This window comes from Rhipicephalus microplus, unplaced genomic scaffold (genome assembly GCF_043290135.1).
Source record: "Rhipicephalus microplus isolate Deutch F79 unplaced genomic scaffold, USDA_Rmic scaffold_28, whole genome shotgun sequence".
Taxonomy (NCBI): Eukaryota; Metazoa; Arthropoda; class Arachnida; order Ixodida; family Ixodidae; genus Rhipicephalus; species Rhipicephalus microplus.
This window is the reverse complement of record NW_027464601.1, coordinates 1,712,968-1,721,807: the sequence shown is the minus strand read 5'-3', so window position 1 is coordinate 1,721,807 and position 8,840 is coordinate 1,712,968.

The window sequence follows — 8,840 nt, the reverse complement described above, 5'->3', positions numbered from 1 at the left end:
CGCAGCATTACCACGAAGTGTATGATTATGAGTGAGCAAATTAGTAGGTTCGTTCGCTGTTACCGTGCATCATTAGTGACATTGACAAACATTGACCATCATTGACAGGCATTTACCACTCACACATGTATATGAGTGCTAAGGTGTGTACAGTTATTAGACTGCTTGTTGTTAGCGTTATGCCTTAAATATGGGTGCTTTGTGGTATGAGATCTGCCCTGAAGTTGGCAAACATTAGGTCTGGGGCACGTCTCCTCGTGTTTGTTTTTGCATGTATGCGATATGGAACACAGAGCATATTGAGTCATCAACAGCGGCATAAGCCAGTCATTGTCTGCGATCGTCATTGTGATAATCTTCGTCGTCAGCCGCAATATCCTCATTATCGAGTCGTATAGTGGCTACCTTGAATGTGTTGTGTCGTCATGGTAGAAAGAGAATGTGTGGTATGGAACGCGCCCGTTCTTCACCTTTATAAGCATCACCGTCATCGTCAGCGGTGGCTATGGCATACAACAACGCTGACACTAACAGACAAACCTCGACCGTAAAAAGCTTCGCTCCCAAAGCGAAAAAACCACTAAGTTAGTACTGCGTGAACGTGAACACTTCATGCCTCATCGTGCAACTTCACCTTTACAAAGTTGCCCATAAACTCAATAGAGGTGCTAGCAGGCACGATGTCTCCTTTGCGTGTTTGCGCCCAACATTCTAGCTAAGTTGCGCTTCCACATGTGAGCTGTGAAAACTCATGGCTCCTGATGAAGCACGGTGTGAGCTACATTCCTTACAGCACCTGTGAGGTATATGCCACACCTCTGTCTTGTGACGAGAACTACCTAGGACAAAGTGGGTAGTACATAAGCGTAGGGCTTAACGAACATGCTTCAAAATAAAGAAAAGTATTACGAACGAGCACATCTTATTACTTATAGCAAATTCTGCTGCAGCTACGCTCAGCGATTTCATGAGACCTTGGTTCTCGACGAAATATAGAAGAAACGCAGGTGGCTTGCTTCGGAAGCGTATCACATAAATAAAACGGGAGATGGTTGTATCTTTGTGCATCTCTCGACCCTTCTATTCTCGAAATAGAAATGCTTGCCTGTAATAGTTTTGTTACATGTCTCAAATAATGAGAGGATAACGTCCCAAACCTATAATATTACGAGAGACACCGTAGTGGAGAGCACAGGAAAGTTAAACCAGCTGGTATTTTTCAATTTGTGTCAGAGTCTCAGTACAAGAGCCTCAAGAATTTTCCGTTTAGTTGGAAAAGCTCGTTAGATATCTCTGTTCTTAGGTATGCAATACGTACTTTAATGACACTGCACGCATGTTTATGAGATTGATGCACTTATAAGCGTTGGTGCGAGAGACGTTGAGCATTTGGTGGTCAGCGCCAGTGCTTCTTTCTTCTATTTTTTGTGGTCCGTCCTGGTTGGCACTGATGTTTTATTTTTAAAAGCTTCACCCTACAGCAGAAGTTTTATCGTAGTGAATCAGATGTTCGAAGGGCTTTTGAAGTTTTTTATATTGTCTCTAAATCACCAATTTTGCTGCTTGTGTCTGAGTGCCTATGAATGCCTGTAAAGGCCTACTTTTGAAATTGGCACTTATATTAGCTCTTGTTAGCCTCAAGTTTCATTTTCCAGTGAAGTGTGATACCTTTATTTACATTGCCAGGTAACAGTCACTGTTTGGAATTAAACGGGGTTCAAACTAGGCCTCTTACGAAACCAGATTTTCAAAAAACATCCGAGAACAGCAGTGAAAAATTGGACGCGCCAGCATGCGGGTGCCGCCTAGAAGATATTGTCTGAGCTAGTAGGGAATTTGAAACCACAGAGAGCCATCAGGCTAACGAAGAGTGATGAGCAAAATGAGGAAGAATATGGCGTCCATGCGATGTTCACCGACACTGGAGGAATCGGCACTATTCGATTCGACCCGGCTAATCTGAACAACCGTTCTCTTGTACAGTTTTAATGATATGCTATTCTACATTTTTAATGATATGGCTCTCTGCTTCTGCTCTGCTCTTCTCAGTCATGGCCCAAGAAAAAAAACACCCAAGCATGTGCATGAGCCAAGTCTGCCCGTGACTCACCCTGCTACAGAATCGCAGGCATCCACTGCAGCAGGAAAACCAATGTCGCCTCCGTGCTTACAGTAGCTACAAATGCCCCTCACTATTCTGGGAATTATGAACAAGAGTAGTCAATCACCAATGGTCATGCGACAAGTGACATGGTTGCGACTCAACACACAATATGGCCAAAGGACCAACATTTACACCAATAAGCCCATCTCGGCTAACAACTGCACAGGCGCTGTTAATAACCTGGCGTGCCAAGGGACTATAAAGTTCAATGCGTCCCACAGCACAATATGAACGGCAGCGGAGCTTGCCGCCTTACCTGCTGCTATACTCCATATTGCGGAATCCCGCCTCAAAAATGAGCTGTTTTGTGTGACTAACGTATCCTTTTAGAGCTAGCAATCAGCGTTGAAAACAGAGGTGGCATGAACAACTAGTAAATAAAAAACAGCCTAGTCGGAAAAGTTCAAGCGGTCCAATTGAAAAAATATCAACTGACATCAATTGGTTTTCCACCCAATAGAATTTTTCCACCAAATGTAAACATACCACATATATATAATTGGTGAACCAATTCATATGCAATTGGTTATAACCATTCAGGCAGAACTCGTGGCTAGTTGGTCGACCAATTGATGAAGGCGGCGGACCAATTGGTCAGTCAATTGAAGCTAACTGACGCCCAAATGGCTAACCAGTTACAGCGAACTGGTGTACAACTGGTAATACGGTTAATTCTAAATGGTCCCCCAGTTGAAACTATGTAGCGTTCAATTTGTTAACTGATTCAAATAGATGTAGTCATCAAATCGGAGCTAGCTGGCGTTTAAACTGTTTGCCAGATGAAGAGAATTGGGGGTCCAACTAGAAGGCCAGTCGACGGTACGTAGTATTGAATTGGATAAGGAATTGAATAGCTGTGGTCATTCAATTAAAGGTACTTGGTGTTCAACTGGTCAGCCAGTTGAAATTTACTGGTTCCTAACTGGGTAACAGGCTGACTGCAAATGGTCATCTGATTAAAGCAAACTGGTGCTCAACATGAAGAACATTAATTAGACAACAATAGTTTGGCAAAAATGTCTTATACAGAGTGAGTTTCGTAGTACATCTCCCAATTTCTGCTAGTGGGGGTATTTGTAGTCAAACTGCCGCCTGTTCTGCTGCATCTTCTGGAAAGGAGGTCACTGATTTATTCGTGTTGCTCAGAATTTTTATTTGTTCCTCGTTGCATCAGTAATCATACAGGCAGGCTGCATGAAACGAAAGTATCATAACACAGAGAGAAAAATGAGCTACATGGCTGTAGTAAAGAAGTTAACACACATGTCTATTACGCTGTAACTGCACGCTCTGGCACTCTTCAGATCGGGTAGTTCGATAAAGTCCACACGTGAGATTCGTCCTAAGCAGTCATGAATGCCAACGTCGTCAGTGCGATTCGGAGTGCGTCATTCGAGTTTCCTGGAGGAGTGTGGCTACCTCTGCCTGAAGAATTGAAATGTTATCGATGTAACAAGACTTACTATATACAGTAGCTCCCAAACTTCTTGCTGGCTGCGCCAATGCACCATGTTCGCTGCTGTCGCGAGCCAACACTAGTTAGGGCAACGAACAAAATGCGCAAAAGGTGCTAATAATAGAACGGTTAAGGTAGTTTAAAAGCAATATACTTGCCTTGATTGTAAAGAATTAGGGCTGAATTAATGAATTATACCAACATGATTACTGCGAAGACGCCGGATATAAAACACACCGGTGAAGCTTGTGACATGTCCGCTGCGGTGGTGCATGGTTCAATAGTTATGACGGTGCTGATGCCACTTGCCACAGCGCTTCCATTGTGAGTGCATGTACATTTTTGAAAATATAAAGTATATTTTAGTGGGGAATTCGCAAGGCACTGACTAGTGGGACCATCTCTCTCGGAGTGCGAAGCGCGAGTGTGTGCACGAGCTGTAGACGCTGGATGGCTCGAGCATTTCTGTCCGTACCGGCTGCCTGCCTACTACCTGGCGTCGCTATTAAACTCCCTTGAAAAGTGGTGGAGGTGTGCTGGGTACGCAAACCTCGAACTTCGAAGCCGGAAGCTGCCCACTGCATCAGCAATGCCTGATCAGACGACCGAGCAAGGCACCCCCCTGCAGAGCACGGCCCAATCTCAACTGGTCATCGTACCTACCACCCTGCGCCAACGGGATCCCCCCTTCTTCAGCGGCACCGAGGACCAAGATGTGGAAGACTGGTTGCAGCTGTTTGAAAAGGTGAGCGCCGCCAACAAGTGGGACGACCCCTCGAAATTGGAGTACGTCCCATTTTATCTCAAAGACGTCGCCAGCCTGTGGTTCACAAACTACCGTACGGAATTTACCACTTGGGCCGCGTTCAAGACCACCCTTGCAGCTGTGTTCGACCGCCCCGCAGTGCGCAAGCTGCGTGCTGAACAGCGCCTACGCGGACGAGCGCAAAGGCAGGGCGAAAACTTCACTAGCTACATTGAAGATGTTATCAATTTATGCCGGCGCTTTAACCCTGAGATGACCGAGCAAGAAAAGATCAGGCATATCTTGAAAGGAATAGACGATGATGCCTTTCAAATGTTGCTGGCAAAGGGCCCAAGTACCGTATCCGAACTTGTAACCTTGTGCCAGAACTTGAAAGAGATTCGCAAGCAACGTGCATTAGTTCGGAGGTCAACGACAGCAGACGACTCTCTCGCTTCCCTGGCCGTCAGTGGTGACAGCACCCTGCTGGAGCAGATAAAAGTATATGTACGTGAAGAGGTCGCACGACAGCTTTTGTGTCTCTCGTATCTGCCGACCACCGAAGCACCAACGAACCGTCTAACGCCGACAATCAGACAAGCTATTCAGGAGCAGGTCTCCGAGGCGTTGCCATTACCTACGCCTGCCTCTCCACCAACGCCTGTTGCCACACCACTGACTTATGCGACCGTCACGGCAATGCCTCCGCCTCGTCTGCCATTGTATACGCCACAACCTGTGCGACCTTCCACCGCGCCGTTTCCAGCTACACAGCAGCACGCTGGAAATCCTTCGCGCACTGCTGACAACCGGCCGATATGCTACTTTTGCGGGATTCCAGGTCACGTTGCGCGTCTATGTCGTCGGCGCTTCGCAGCTAATACACCAAGATACCCTGACTACTCGTTTCGGCCTTCATGCCACGCGCCTCACGTGCCACCTGAAGTTCACGAACGCGATGCGCAAGCTGCTTCCGGCACCCGAACATCCGCTTCTCGGCGTTCTACTTCCCGCTCACCTTCCCTTCACCAAGTCGTCGTTCGGTGCCGCCTATGCGTCGACGACCCACCTCCATTGAAACAGAAAACTAACTGCCGCAGCTCCGGAGGCACGAGCTGCGTCATCGTCTAATTGTTTAAGTCCTCGCCTGTCTCCCGCCAATCTTATCGATGTAATCGTCGAAGGAGTACGAACACTTGCACTCATCGATACCGGTGCCGCGTTATCTGTGATTAGTCAAAGACTCTGCCGCTCTCTTCGTAAATTGACGATGCTTTCTCCCGTAGTTTCTTTGAGCACTGCGAGCGCCCAACAAATTGAGCCCGTCGCGGCATGTACGGCAAAAGTGGTTATTCGAGACGTGTTGTACATCATTGAATTTCACGTGTTGGCTTCATGTTCCCATGATGTCATACTAGGATGGGATTTCCTATCACGTCATCACGCCGTCGTGGACTGCGCTCGGGCCGAAGTGGAGCTGTTACCGTTTCGTGATGCGCCTTCTGTTGATGCGGCCGTATCTAGTGTGACTAACCTTGTCGTCGCGACGGACATAGACCTTCCTCCTTTCAGCGCCCAGTTTGTCCCTGCCTGCTGCACTTCACTTTCTGACGCTACCGTCCTATTCACGCCATCTCACATCTTCGGTAGCCGCCATCACACATCGCTGCCTTTCGCCGTTCTTGCGCTTTCTAAAGACACTACCGGAATATTTCTTTCCAATCCGAACTCGTGCCCCCTCAGTTTGCGCCGCAACGAGACGCTCGGCCACATTCAGCTTATCGATGAAGGTACTATCGTGCCTGCCGATTTATTCGACACCAAGCCGAATATGGAACTGAACGCGTTGGTTCCTCACTTTGCCTCGAACAATGTGTCCTCTGATGCATTTCATCGTTCTATTGACTGCCATCTAGCCCCGGCTCAACGAGAGCAGCTTCTTACCCTGTTGCACGAATTCAGGCGTTCGTTCGACTTTCCCCAAGCGGTTCTAAGAAGAACGAACGCAATTGTGCACACAATTGGCACAGGAAAGAATACTCCTTTGCGCCAGCGCCCCTATCGTGTGTCTCCGGTGGAGCGTCGCGTAATTGCAGAACAAGTAGACGACATGCTACAGCGTGGAGTCATCAAGCCTTCTTGTAGTCCTTGGTCTTCACCAGTTGTACTCGTCAGAAAAAAGGATGGTTCGATACGGTTCTGCGTAGACTACAGGCACCTAAACAACATTACGAGGAAAGATGTTTACCCTCTTCCCCGCATAGACGACGCTCTCGATTGTCTCCAAGGTGCAGAATTCTTTTCCTCGCTTGACCTTCGCTCAGGCTATTGGCAGGTCCCAATGGCTGAGTCTGATCGTCCAAAAACGGCGTTCGTCAAACCAGATGGTCTCTATGAATTCACCGTAATGCCATTCGAACTCTGCAATGCGCCCGCCACATTCGAGCGAATGATGGACAGCATTTTACGCGGTCTCAAATGGAACATCTGCTTGGGCTATCTTGATGACGTTTCGGTCTTTTCACCCGATTTCACTTCGCACCTCACTCGTCTGCGTGAGATTCTACAGTGCCTTACAAACGCCAGGCTTCAGCTTAACCTGAAGAAGTGTCACTTCGGGGCTAAACAAGTCACCATGCTTGGTCATGTCGTCTCGAAAGCCGGCATTCTTCCCGACCCTGACAAGCTTCGTGCTGTTGCCGAATTTCCTAAGCCGACTACTGTTAAAGAACTACGGAGCTTTGTGGGCCTGTGCTCCTATTTTTGTCGTTTTGTCCGGAACTTTGCCTCCATCATCGCTCCACTCACCAAACTCCTTGCTGGCGCTGCACATCTTTCGAATTGGACAGAAGCCTGTGACGAATCATTCACAACACTGCGCCAACTCCTTACCTCACCAGCCGTACTGCGTCATTACGACCCTACTGCGCCGACCGAAGTACACACGGATGCAAGTGGCGTCGGCCTTGGTGCAGTACTCGCGCAACGCAAACCAGGTTTTACGGAGTATGTGGTCGCCTATGCCAGCCGCGCCCTCACTAAGGCAGAAGCCAACTATTCTGTTACTGAAAAAGAGTGCCTGGCGATTGTGTGGGCGTTAAACAAGTTTCGCCCCTAATTGTACGGCCAAACTTTTGACGTGGTAGCAGACCATCACGCACTCTGTTGGTTGGCTTCACTGAAAGATCCTTCTGGTCGCCTCGGACGTTGGGCACTACGCCTCCAGGAATTCGACATACGCGTCATCTACCGATCGGGGCGAAAGCACTCTGACGCAGATGCGCTTTCACGATCCCCCGTGAAATCTGATGAATCGGAAATATCAGCCCTTGACCTTCCCCTCTACTCCGTCAGCGTCACAGACATGCCATCCGAACAGCAGAAAGACCCTTGGATTGTCTCGCTCTTGAATATGCTTTCTGACACATCGACTTCCGGTTACCCTCGTGCTCTTCGCCGCCAAGCAACGCATTTCGCCATACGAGATGGCCTGTTATACCGTCGCAACTATCAAGTGGTGGGTCGTAAATGGCTGCTAGTCATACCCAGCCATATGCGCTCTGATATCTGCGAATATTTTCATGCTGAGCCTCAACACGCACACGCTGGTGCGTTAAAGACGTATGAACGGATCCGCCAACGTTACTACTGGCGGGGTATGTACATGTTTGTACGCAAACACATTCGCTCATGTTCCCTGTGTCAGCAGCGCAAGACATTCCCTCATTCACCCGGTCAACTGCAGCCTTTACCATGTCCTGCACGCCCATTTGACCGTGTTGGGATTGACCTATACGGCCCGCTACCGTGCTCTGTTTGTGGTAATCGATGGGTGATTGTGGCTGCCGACCACCTGACAAGGTACGCCGAAACAGCAGCGCTACCTTCGGCTGGTGCTCGTGACGTTGCAACCTTCATCTTGCATCGGTTTGTTCTTCGTCATGGTGCACCACGGGAGCTCCTGAGTGACAGGGGCCGTGTATTCTTGTCCGAAGTTCTGCAGCAGCTCTTACACTCATGCCGCACGGTACACCGCACATGAACAGCCTACCACCCTCAGACGAACGGCCTAACGGAACGTTTCAATAGAACTCTCGGAGACATGCTCGCTATGTATATTGATTCGGACCACTCCAATTGGGACGTTGTCCTTCCTTTCGTGACGTATGCCTACAATACGGCGATTCAATCAACAACGGGCTTTTCTCCATTTTTTCTTTTATATGGTCGTGACTCATGCAGCACACTCGACACAATTCTGCCATACAATCCTGATGCCTCCGAGTTCAGCCCAGTTTCTAAAATGGCAGAACATGCCGAAGAGTGTCGTCAGCTTGCACGGTCCTTCACAGCCGATAATCAAGCCCTCCAAAAAGATCGCCACGACCGTGATCTTGTTCAGGACACATTCCCCGTCGGTTCTCTCGTGTGGTTCCGACTGCCTTTTCACTCTCCTGGACTAACTCCCAAGTTTG